The sequence below is a fragment of the Sapajus apella genome, unplaced genomic scaffold (assembly GCF_009761245.1).
Source record: "Sapajus apella isolate SASKATOON/1434 unplaced genomic scaffold, GSC_monkey_1.0 scaffold88, whole genome shotgun sequence".
Taxonomy (NCBI): Eukaryota; Metazoa; Chordata; class Mammalia; order Primates; family Cebidae; genus Sapajus; species Sapajus apella.
The window spans coordinates 6070300-6082954 of NW_022437028.1; the positions used below are offsets into that span (position 1 = coordinate 6070300).

Sequence of the window (12655 nt, forward strand, 5' to 3'; positions counted from 1 at the left end):
CTCCCGGGTTCAAGTGATTCTCCTGCCTCAGCCTCCTGAGTAGCTGGACTACAGGCACGTGCCACCACACTTGGCTAGTTTTTTGTATTTTTAGTAGAGATGGGGTTTCATTGTGTTAGCCAGGATGATCTCGATCTCCTGACCTGAGATGGATCTCCTGATGATCCATCAGCCTGCCTCGACCTGCCAAAGTGCTGGGATTACAGGTGTGAGCCGCCGCGCCCAGCCCGATAGATTCTTTTTTGAGACAGGGCATCACTCTGTAGCCCAGGCCGAAGTGCAGTGGTGCAGTCATAGCTCACTGCAGCCTCCGACCCCCATGCTCAAGCAGTTCTCCCACCTCCATCTCCCAAGTAGCTGGGACCACAGGAGTTCACCACCATGACCAGCTAATTTTTTATTTGTTGAAGATACAGGGCCTCACTGTGTTGCCCAGGCTGGTCTTGAACTCCTGAGCTCAAGCGATCTTCCCGCATTCGACCTCCCAAACCACCACAGCAGGCCTATTCTTTTTTTTTTTTAAATGGAGTTTCACCCTTGTTGCCCAGGCTGGAGTGCCGTGGTGCCATCTCGGCTCACCGCAACCTGCACCTCCCAGGTTTAAGCGATTCTCTTGTCTCAGCCTCCTGAGTAGCTGGGATTACAGGCATGCGCCACCACACCTGGCTAATTTTATATTTTTAGTAGAGACGAGGTTTCTCCATGTTTGTCAGGCTGTTCTCAAACTCCCAGCCTCAGGTGATTTGCCTGCCTCGGCCTCCCAAAGTGTTGGGATTACAGGCGTGAGCCCCCGCGCCGGGCTACAGGCCTATTCTTACGATTTATAGTTTAGAGATGAAGAAACCAAGACTGGGAGGAGCCTCACTTGTTTGAGGCTTCAGGGTAACTGGCCATGGTCAGGTCTGGCTGGCTCCAGAGGTCCCTGCTCCTCGGGCAGGGGCCTGAGCATTGAAGAGAGGATTAAAGGGAGCTGGAGAGGTCATTGGTACCTAATGAGCCTCACTCCCAGGCCCCTGCCCAGCCCCATGGCTTCTGTTCATTTTTGTGGGGAGGGAAGGGCCTTGGTCAGCGCAGAGGCTGTCCCAGAGCTAGAAGGGCCCCAGCTGCTGCCTTTGGTGCCTGGCAGGGGCACTCAGGGTGGGGCATTTCTCAGGTGCAGCTATCATGAGCTATACCCCAATCCCTCACGCCACGCCTCTCTGGTCCATAAAGAGGCTCAAGCCCAGGGAAGCCAAGACAACCCTCAGGACCTGCCATGGCCACTCAGCCCTGCCTGCGGCGCCCACAGCCCCAGCCGCCCAGGTGAGTGCACCCCAGCATGGGGACAGGGCAGGATGGGGGCATGGGGGCCGAAGCGGAGCCCTAGGAGGTGGTGGTCCTGCTGCCCCACCCTCCTTGTCCTTCCAAATGGCTCCAGGGAAGAAGGGCAGAGAGCAGGCTGGCTGTATGCTGTGGGTCGGCTGGAGCAGAGCTCTGAAGTGCAGCTGGGGGCAGAATGGCACCAGCTCCGAGCCTTGGAGATAGGGCCCAGCATGGACCGGGCATGGCCGTGCCCTCTTACCTGTCCCAGACCGGAAGTGGGGAAGAGGCGTGAGCTGGTGCAGGTCCTGCCCCCTCAACTGTGCCAAGGCCTGGGTGGCGTCACAGGGACAAAACCTGAAGAGGGATCCGAACCAGGGACCCTAGTCCCAGCGTTGCTGCTGTTTTCCTGTTGACTTTGCACACATGCTTCAACCTCTTTGGACTGAGTGTTCGCATCTGTAACATGAGGATGCTGGTGTGATGATCTGGAAGTTTCCTCCATGCTGACTGCCTCTGCTTTAAGTCTGTGGGGGGACTGGGTGTTGGCGCCCCTGTGTTGTCACCTTGCACCCCACCTGCTCCCACCCTCATCCCACCCTGCAGCCATTTTTTTTTTTTTTTTTGAGACAGAGTCTTCTTCTGCCGCCAGGTTGCAGTGCAGTGGCGTGATTTTGGCTCACTGCAACCTCTGCCTCCCAGGTTCGAGCAATTCTGCCTCAGCCTCCTGAGTAGCTGGGATTACAGGTGTCTGCCACCACGCCTGGCTAATTTTTGTATTTTTAATAGAGACGGAGTTTCACCATGTCAGCCAGGATGGTCTCGATCTCCTGACCTCGTGATCCACCTGCCTCGGCCTCCCAAAGTGCTGGGATTATAGGCGTGAGCCACTGTGCCTGGCCTCCTGCAGCCATTTCTGATTTCTGGCCCTAAGCACCCATGGCCAAGGGCTGGCGACTTTGGGGATTTTCCAGGGCCTTGTGGAGCACAGAGAGGCAGCCAGGCGGGTATTATCAGCGGAAGGAAGGGCAGCGGAGGGGCCAAGGCCTCAGAGCTGGCGGAGCACACAGCTGGCTCACTGAGGCCTATGCTTCCTACATGATTCCAGTGGGGCCTGGGAAGATTCGCCCTGCTGTAGGGACTGGGAGTGAGTCCCCGGAGAACCACCGTAATTATTTCTCCAGTTCTGTGCTTCCAGGACCCCCTGCAAGATGGAAATGCTTGTAAAAACATTCCTGGGTGGCTCACGTCGGTAATCCCAGCACTTTGGGAGGTTGAGGCATTAGGATCTCTTGAGCCCAGGAGGTTGAGGCTGCAGTGAGCTATCTATGATCATGCCACTATACTCCAGTCTGGATGACAGAAACCCCTGTCTCTAAAAAAAAATAAAAAATAGGCTGGGCACGGTGGCTCACGCCTCTAATCTCAACACTTTGGGAGGCCGAGGTGGGAGGATCACCTGAGGTCAGGAGTTCAAGACCAGCCTGGCCAACATGGTGAAACCCCGTCTCTACTAAAAATACAAAACTTAGCCGGATGTGATGGTGGGCATCTGTAATCCCAGCTACTCAGGAGGCTGAGGCAGGAGAATGGCTTAGACACGGGAGACAGGGGTTGCAGTGAGCTGAGATCGCACCACTGCACTCCAGCCTGAGCAACAGAGCAAGACTCCGTCTCAAATAAAATAAAAAAATAAAAATAAGAACACAAAAATTTAAATAAAAAGGGAGGAGGAAGAGAACCATAAAAAAAAAGACGTCCGGCCGGGCGCGGTGGCTCACGCCTGTAATCCCAGCACTTTGGGAGGCCGAGGCAGGTGGATCACGAGGTCAAGAGATCGAGACCATCCTGGTCAACACGGTGAAACCCCGTCTCTACTAAAAATACAAAAAGTAGCTGGGATTACAGGCACGCGCCACCATGCCCAGCTAATTTTTTGTATTTTTAGTAGAGACGGGGTTGCGGTGAGCCGAGATCGCGCCATTGCACTCCAGCCTGGGTAACAAGAGCGAAACTCCGTCTCAAAAAAAAAAAAAAAAGAAAAAGACATCCTCTTCAAACAGAGGGTACAGACAGCCATGTCCCCTCTGGTAGCCCAAGCAAAAATGGATAGTTTCTGAGGCTCCTTCCTTCTATGCAAAACACTAATCCCTCTTGAAAAACATGTTCTGCAGAATGAGGCCAGGTGTTGTTTTTTTCTTTTTTGAGCTAAGGCATTATATTTCTCTCTTGCCACACTTGCCAGAACCAACATTGCCAACACAATTAAAATAATCCCGTCATTGTCCCCAAGGATCTACATAAGGGGCCTGATTAAGTTTCTTCCTTTGTGGGATACCAGCTGCACACCCCCAACAGCAGAAGCAGTGTTTCTCTAAGGCCCTGAGAGCTCAAGAGCTGCCTCTGGGACAAAAAGTCTCCCCTAGCCGGGTGTGGTGGCTCACAGCCTGTAACCCCAGCCCAGGTGATCAGTTAAGGCAAGTGGATCACCTGAGGTCAGGAGGTTGAGACCAGCCTGTGCAACATGGTAAAACCCCATCTCTACTAAAAATACAAAAATTAGGCACAGTGGCTCACGCCTGTAATCCCAGCACTTTGGGAGGACGAGGCAGGCAGATCACCTAAGGTCAAGAGATTGAGACCATCCTGGCCAACATGGTGAAACCCCATCTCTACTGTTAGATATAGTGAATCCCAAGTTTCTCTTCAAAGAATCAGTATGTCAGTATGTTCAGCTCTCTTATTCTTTAATTCTCTATTTTAAAGTTTAACTTTCTTGTAGTTTCAGTAAACAACCTTCTCCACCGGTTCTAATCAGTAGTTAACATGTGTTCCCCCGGCCCCCGGCTCCGTCTTGATTCATCCCAGTCACCTGCTTCTGTCACCTGCTCCGGTCCCCTTCTTTGACCTAGGTCACTCCCGGCTACCTGCTCTGACCCGCTCATAACCGTCCTTCCCACCACAGCACCCATCTTGCCACTCCAGCTCGGACCCCTGCTCTCTTTAAAATAGCCAATGAGGATTAGTCTAGCCTGTGCGTTCTAACCGTAGCCAATAGGGGAACGACACAGCAGTAGGGGCGACCCCCGTCAGGCATAAGTACCCCTTCCCTTCCTTGTCCAAATGTGCACTTGCCATTGTTCCATCTGTGAGCCGCACCCTTGTATAGAAGTAAATGGCGTTGCTGAGGAAATTTATATCCAAGTGCTACTTCTTTTGCAGCATTGAAAATTCTACTTATAACACTGCTAAAAATATAAAAAAGCAGCTGGGCATGGTGGCACATGCCTGTAGTCCCAGCTACTTGGGAGGCAGGAGAATCACTTGAATCTGGGAGGCAGAGGTTGCAGTGAGCTGAGATTGCGCCACTGCACTCCAGCCTGGGTGACAGATCGAGACTCTGTCTCAAAAAAAAAAAAAAAAAAATAGCCATGCAAGGTGGCACATGCCTGTCATCTTAGTTACTCAGGAAGCTGAGGCAGGAGAATTGCTTGAACCCAGGAGCTGGAGTTTGTGGTGATCCAAGATTTCACCATTGCACTCCAGCCTGGGCCACAGAGTGAGACTCCATTTCAAAAAAAAACAAAAACAAAAAAACAAAAAAAACTGTACACATGGGGTCTCACTCTGTTGCCCAGGCTTGTCTTGAACTCCTGACCTCAAGTGATCCTCCCACCTCTGCCTCCTAAAGTGTTGGGATTGCAGGCACGAGCCATGCACCTGGCCTTTAAAATTTTTTTTTAAATTATTTGTAGAGATGGGATCTGCCTTGTTGTCCAGGCTGGTCTTGAACTCTTGGCCCTGAGTGATCCTCCCTCTTCGGCCTCCCAAAGTGCTGGGATTACAGGCATGAGCCACTGCACCCAGCCTAACCTGCTTTGTCTACCTGCAGAGGAGATGGATAGCAGAGATATTCCTCCTTCCTGTCATACTTTAACAATAATCCTGTGGTCGGGCGCAGCGGTTCATGCCTGTAATCCCAGAACTTTGGGAGCCCAAGGTGGGCCAATCACCTGAGGTCAGGAGTTCAAGACCAGCTGAAACCCCATCTCTACTAAAAATGTAGAAATTAGCTGGGTGTGATGGCACACACCTGTGATCCCAGCTACTCAGGAGGCTGAGGGACGAAAATTACTTGAACCTGGGAGATGGAGGCTACAGCAAGCTGAGATCGTGTCATTGCACTCCAGCCTGGTCAACAAAGTGAGACTCCATCCCCAAAATAAAATGAAATAAGCCTATAATCTCTGTTATGGGGAATTAGACAAGCATATGATAAATCGTGGATTTACATGAGGATATATTTCAGCTCACTCAAAGGGAAACTTAAACCAGTGGGAGATTTCATAAGCCCATGCACTGCCTAAATAGGTCAGGAGCTCCTAGTCGAGGTATGTATGCAAAAAAAAGGAGATCCCAAATTGTGAGAAGGGGCTGGACACTGCGGCTCACGCCTGTAATCCCAGCACTTTGGAAAGCAGAGGCCAGCAGATTACCTGAGGTCAGGATTGCAAGATCAGTGTAGCCAACATGGCAAAACTCTGTCTCTACTAAAAATACAAAAATTAGCCAGGCGCAGTGGCGTGCCTGTAATCCCAGCTACTCAGGAGACTGAGGCAGGAGAATTGCTTGATCCTGGGAGGCAGGGAGTTGCAGTGAGCCGAGATTGCACCACCGCACTCCAGCCTGGGCGACAGAGTGATATTCTGTCTCAATGAAAAAAAAATTGTGGGAAGGAGTGAGGCGTTCAGGCATATGTTTTATGGGATGAGACCCTGAGAGTCTGTGGGGGCAGAAATGTGGAAGGAGATCAACCTGGCATGTCGGTGAGATCTCAAGACTAGGGTTTAGGGCTAGGCGCGGTGGCTCACGCCTGTACTCCCAGCACTTTGGGAGAACAAGAGAGGAGGATCGCTTAAGCCCAGGACTTCGAGACCAGCCTGGGCAACAGAGCAAGACCCAGTCTCTACAGAAAATAAAAAAACTTAGCCAGGTATGGTAGTGTGCACCTATTTGGGAGGCTGAGGCAGGAGGATCGCTTGAGCCCAGGAGTTCAAGACCAGCCTGGGCAACATAGTGAGATGCTGTCTTTACAGAAAAAGTAGCTGATGGAGGTGGTGTGAGCCTATAGTCCCAGCTACTCAGGAGGCTGAAGTGGGAGGATTTGCTTGAGCCCAGGAGATGGAGGCTGCAGTGAGCTATGATTGCACCACTGCACTTCAGCCTGGGAGACCATGTCTCCAGTGGAAAAAAAAAAAGGAAAAGAACAGATCTGTGGTTCTCAATTTTCAGCCTGTATCAGCATCACCTGGAGAGCTTGTTAAGCCACAGATGGCAGGGCCCCACCCCTAGAGTTCAATCCATTTGGAAAGGGGCCTGAAACTTGGCAGTCATTTTTCTCTGTCTTTCCCTCCCTCTCTCCCCCTTTTTTTGAGACAGGATCTTGCTGTGTCACCCAAGCTGGAGTACGGTGACACAACCATAGTTCACTGCAGCTTCAACCTTCCAGGCTCAAGTAATACTCCCACTTGAAGCGCCTGAGTAGCTGGGACCACAGGTGTACACTATTGTGCCTGGCTAATTTCTGTATTTTCAGTGGAGATGGGGTTTCATCAGTGTTGGCCAGGATGGTCTTGATCTCTTGACCTCAGGATCTGCTCGCCTCGACCTCCCAAAGTTCTGGGATTTTAGGCATGAGTGACCGTGCCCAGCCCGCCTGGCTAATTTTTGTAGAGATGGGGTCTCACCATTTTCTCCAGGTGGGTCTCAAACTCCTGGGCTCAAGCTATCTGCCCAGTTCAGCCTCCCAAAGTGCTGGGATTATAGGCTTGAATCACCATGCCCAGCTCTCCCGGCCAATTTTTTACAGAGATCGGGTCTTGTCGTGTTCTCCAGGCTGGTCTCAAACTCCTGGGCTCAAGCATCCACCCAGTTCAGCTTCCCAAAGTGCTGGGATTACAGACTTGAGCCACCACGCCCGGCCCTAATTTGACATTTCCAACAAGTTCCCAGGTGAGGCTGCTGTTCTGGTTTGAGAATCACTGAACTAGACCAGTAGGTGCTGGGATATGAGTCTGCCTGGAGACTCCCAGCCCCTGGAGGCCAAGGACCAGCTCTCATCAAATTCCTTTTCTGCTAAGTGACTGTCAGAGGCACAGGCAGGTGTCCTTTAAGCACTGTTTGAACAGGCAGGCTTCTCTGCATTGGCCCTTGCACAATGGTGCTGGTTGCCTTGGCAACAGCCAGGCGCAGCAGCCAAGTAATTTTGGGCACAGAATCATGAGGCTTGTATCACGCTGGGGACACAGGGCAAAGGTTCTGGCCCATTGGCATGTGGACGAGAATGGGGAGGAAGAAGGGGAGAAAGGACATGGCTTCCAAAGCCCCCTCTCCCCGAACACAGCCTCTCATTTCCCTAGAAGCTCGCTCTGGCTCCAGCATGAAAACCCAGAAGAGTTGAAACTGGTTGCGTAACAGAGAGGAACGAAGAATGGGAGTGGAATCGGGGAAGTGGGGGTGAGTATGCAGGGAGTAGGAAGGAGAAAGAAGCCCTCCTGGGCGCTGAGAGCCGCTGCGTGCACCAGCCCACGTCAACTCATTTCATCCTCACGCAACTGCCTGGGTCCTTGTGCCCAGGACCCATCCGTGGCCACACGGGTGGCTGGAAACCCGATCTGCTGTAGCTAAAGGTCGTGTTTGCTTTCTCATTTAATTTCCTTTCCTTTCTCTTTTTTTTTTTTTTTTTTCACAACACGAATGGAAGCACTGGTTTGTATTGCTTTCTCATTTCAGGGCTGCCTCTTTGAAACCATTAAACTTTCGTGTTAGGAGGACCCGGGGGTGTGGGGCAGCAAAGAGGCAGGGAAGCAGGTCTGGGGAAGTTATCTGGGCATTGAAGAGAACCGGGCGGGGCAACCATCCTCAGGGCTTTGCACTTGACAGCAACCGCCTCCTCCTGTTTCTCTGATCTCATTTTAATTTATCTTTTGTTTTTATTTTTTTTAAACACAGAAATGGGGTTGGCTGAATGCAGTGGCTCATGCCTGTAATCCTAACACTTTGGGAGGCCGAGACAGGTGATCACCTGAGGTCAGGAGTTCGAAACCAGCCTGGCCAACATGATGAAACCCCATTTCTACTCAAAATTCAAAAATTATCTGGGCATGGTGGTGTGCGCCTGTAATCTCAACTACTGGGGAGGATGAGACAGGAGAATCACTTGAACCTGGGAGGTGGGGGGATTACAATGAGCTGAGATCATATCCCTGTACTCGAGCCTGGACAGCGCAAGACACCATCTCAAAAAAAGAAAAAAGAGAGAGAGAGAAATAAGGGGTGTCACTGTGTTGTCCAGGTCGGTCTTGAACTCTTGGCCTCAAGTGATCCTCCTGCCTCAGCCTCACAAATTGCTGGGTTACAGGCATGAGCCACTATGCCTGGCCACCACCGACTTTATCCAGGGAGCGTAATAAAGACACCTTTCCAAGCCCATGCATTTGGTTCTGTCTGATTGGAATTTGGCCCCTGATATCCAGAGAGAGAGTCTGCGCTTCTGCACTTTGGTGATGTTCTCATCCCTGACCCTGTAAGGTCATCCCAGCACTGTAGTTCCAGGAAATCTGCCAACTCACTTACTTTGCACCCTCATGGGCACCTCTCAAGGGAAATGAACTGTCCTGTCCAAAGGCCATGATGTGGTACTGGACACACATGAGACACTGTGTCAGAAGCTGGTGTGACATCTGTAGTTCCGGGGAAATGGGAGTGTCTCCTCATTGGATCAACCACACCCCTCTAGCATCATGGGGGAGATCAATCCAGCTTCTCTCAGTGCCAAGTTAATCTGGGATCCACTTTTTCTTTTCTTTTTTTTTGAGATGGAGTGTCACTCTTGTTGCTGAGGCTGGAGTGCAATGGCACAATCTCAGCTCACCGCAACATCCGCCTCCCAGGTTCAAGAGATTCTCCTGCCTCAGCCTCCCGAGTAGCTGGGATTACAGGCATGTGCCACCATGCCCAGCTTATTTTGTATTTTTAATAGAGACAGGGTTCTCCATGTTTATCAGGCTGGTCTCCAACTCCTGACCTCAGGTGATCCACCCACCTTCGCCTCCCAAAGTGCTGGGATTACAGGCGTGAGCCACAGTGCCCGGCCACTTTTTCTTTTCTGTTTTTTTGTTTTTCTTTTTTAGAGACAGAGTCTGGCTCTGTTGTCCAGGCTGGAGTGCAGTGGCACAATCACAGTTCACTGTAGCCTCAGCCTCCAGGCTCAAGTGATCCTCCCACCTCAGCCTCCTGAGTAGCTAGGACTACAGGCACGCGCCACCACACCTGACTAATTTTTTATTTTTTGTAGAGATGGGGTCTTGCTTTGATGCCCAGTTTGGTTTTGAACTTCTGGCCTCAAACAATTCCCCACCTCGGCCTCCCAAAGTGCTGGGATTATAGGCGTGAGCCACCATGCCCGGCTCCACTGCTTTTATTTGTTTTCTTTTTGAGATGGAGTCTCACTCTCTCATCCAGGCTGGAGTGCAGTGGCACGATCTCGGCTCACTGCAACCTCTGCCCCCTGGGTTCAAGCGAGTCTCATGCCTCAGCCTCCCAAGTAGCTGGGATTACAGGCACCCACCACCACACCCGGCTAATTTTTGTATTTGTTTAGCAGAGATGGGGTTTCACCATGTTGGCTAGGCTGGTCTCGAACTGCTGACCTCAGGTGATCTGCACGCCTCTGCCTCCAAAGTGCTGGGGTTACAGGCAGGAGCCACCGTGCCCAGCCTGGGTAATTTTTAAAAAAAAATTTTTGTAGAGATAGAGTCTCACTGTGTTGCCCAGGCTGGTCTTGAACTCGTGGCCTCAGGAGTTGGCCTTACTTTGGAATGCCGAGGCGGGCCAATCACCTGAGGTCAAAAGTTTGAGACCAGCCTGACCAATATGCTGAAAACCTGTCTCTACTAAAAATATAAAAATTAGCTGGGCGCGGTAGCTCATGCCTATAATCCTAGCACTTTGGGAGGCTGAGTTGGAGTGATCACTTGAGGTCAGGGGTTCGAGACCAGCCTGACCAACATGAAGAAACCCTGTCTCTACTAAAAATACAAAATTAGCTGGGCATGGTGGCGCATACCTGTAATCCCAGCTACTCGGGAGGCTGAGGCAGGAGAATTGCTTGAATAGGGGAGGTGGAGGTTGCGGTGAGCTGAGATCCTGCCACTACACTCTAGCCCGTGCAACGAGAGGGAAACTCCATCTCAAAAAAATATACAAAAATTACCCAGGTGTGGTGGCATGTAACTGTCCCAGCTACTAGGGAGTTTGACATAGGAGAATTGCTTGAACCCAGGAGGCAGAGGTTACGGTGAGCCAAGATCATGCCATTGCACTCCAGCCTGGGCATCAAAGGGAGACTTCGTCTCAAAAAAAAAAAAATTAGATATATAACAATTATGTTGGAAGGGTGTGGGAAGGAGAGGTGAGCTGTGTTTTAAATGACCTAACTCACATCAGCGGGACTCCAGAGGTAACATCTTCTCTCACTTCCCACCACAATTGTTCAAGAAGACACAAACAGTAACTTTCTATACCTGCTGTTCCAAACCTTACATCTTTTATCAATATGTCTCAGAGATTGTTCTGTTTAAGCAATGAGCTTCCTTGCTTGTTTGTGTGAGACGAAGTTTTGTGTGTCACCCAGGCTGGACTGCCGTGGTGCGATCTCGGTTCACTGCAGACTCTGCCTCTCAGGTTCAAGTGATTGTCCTGCCTCAGGCTCCCGACTAGCTGGGATTACAGGTGCCCACCACCACGCCCAGCTAATGTTTTGTATTTTTAAGAGACGAGGTTTCACCATGTTGGCCAGGCTGGTCTCAAACTCCTCACCTCAAGTAATCCACCTGCCTCAGTCTCCCAAAGTGTTGGGATTACAGGTGTGAGCCACCTTGCCCTGCCGGCCTCTTTTTTGTTTGTCTTTATTTCTTTGAGAGGGAGTCTTGCTCTGTCACCCAGGCTGGAGTGCAATGGCACAATCTCAGCGCATTGCAACCTCTGTCTCCCAGGTTCAAGTGATTCTTCTGTCTCAGCCTCTCCAGTAGCTGAGGCTACAGGCATGTGCCATCATGCCTGGCTAATTTTTGTATTTTTAGTAGAGACGGGGTTTCACCATGTTGGCCAGGCTGGTCTCCATCTCCTGACCTCAGGTGATCTGCCTGCCCTGGCCTCCCAAAGTGCTGGGATTATAGGCATGAGCCACTGCGCCCGGCCGGCCCCTTGTTTGCTTTTATAGCTGGATGGTATCCCAACATGGATGTAGCAACAATAAGTATCAAGTCTATTTCCACACAGCTTCACTAATTGTGTGTCATCAACTTTTGGATTTTGCCATGGTCACAGGTAAATTTTCATTTGCATTTCTTTATCCATGCAGTAGAAGCACTTTTTATGTAGTTAAGAGTCATTTGTGTTTCTTTTAATGTGAACTGATGACTCATATCTTTTGTCTAATTTGTGTGAATTAGTTTTTTCTTATTAGTTGTGTTCTTTATTAAGCAAACTAGTCCTTTAAATATAATTGCAAATATTTTCTCCTAGTTTGTCATTTGTCTTTTGACTTTACTTGTAGCTGTTTGTCACATGTCAAGTTTTGATATTTTCAATTTTATTAATTCAGTTTTATTTTTAAAAATAGAAACGAGGTTTTGTCATGTTACCCAGGCTGGTCTCAAACTCCTGAGCTCAACTGATCCTCCTGCCTTGGACTTCCAAAGTGCTGGGATTACAGGTCTAAACCACTGAGCCTGGCTGAGTTTTGATTTTTCTCTACTTCCCAGGCTCAGGTAATACTTCAGCCTCAGCCTCCCCAGTAGTTGAGACTACAGGTGCTCACAAGGCTCAGCTAATTTTGTTGTTGTTGTTTATAGACTAGTTGGGGCCATGTGGCAAGAAGAGAAGCTTCCTTGCCAGTGGGTGTAGTAGAAACCAGAGGTGACATCAATAGAAAGCCAGCTGGGCATGGTGGTTCACACCTGTCATCCCAGTTCTTTGGGAGGCTGAGGCAGATGGATCACCTAAGGTCAGGAGTTTCAGACTGGCCTGGCCAACATGGTGAAACCTTGTCTCTAGTAAAGACGGTGTTTCCCCATGTTGTCGAGGCTGGTGTTGAACTCCTGGGCTCAAGTGATCCTCCCGCCTCGGCCTCCTGAAGTGCTGGGAGGACAGGCGTGAGCCACCACACCTGGCCCAGATTATTTCTCAATATTTTCATTTATGGCTTTTGGGGTTTATGTCATAATTTCATAATTTAGAAATGTCTCGGCCGGGCGCGGTGGCTCAAGCCTGTAATCCCAGCACTTTGGGAGGC

General features: G+C 50.4%; 1 protein-coding gene across 2 annotated transcripts in view; it reads left to right on the plus strand.

Annotated features, from left to right (window-relative positions):
* Positions 1 to 12655, plus strand: part of LOC116534562 (NADPH--cytochrome P450 reductase) — a 104109-nt gene that overhangs the window by 23906 nt on the left and 67548 nt on the right. The window contains exon 1 of one of the 2 annotated variants that reach the window (XM_032255001.1): positions 7792 to 7815. The exons of the other annotated variant lie outside the window; for it this stretch is intronic. The gene's annotated coding sequence lies outside the window, so the exon portion shown is untranslated. Of the gene's footprint in view, positions 1 to 7791; positions 7816 to 12655 lie in introns of those variants that run through there. 2 annotated transcript variants of the gene reach the window in all.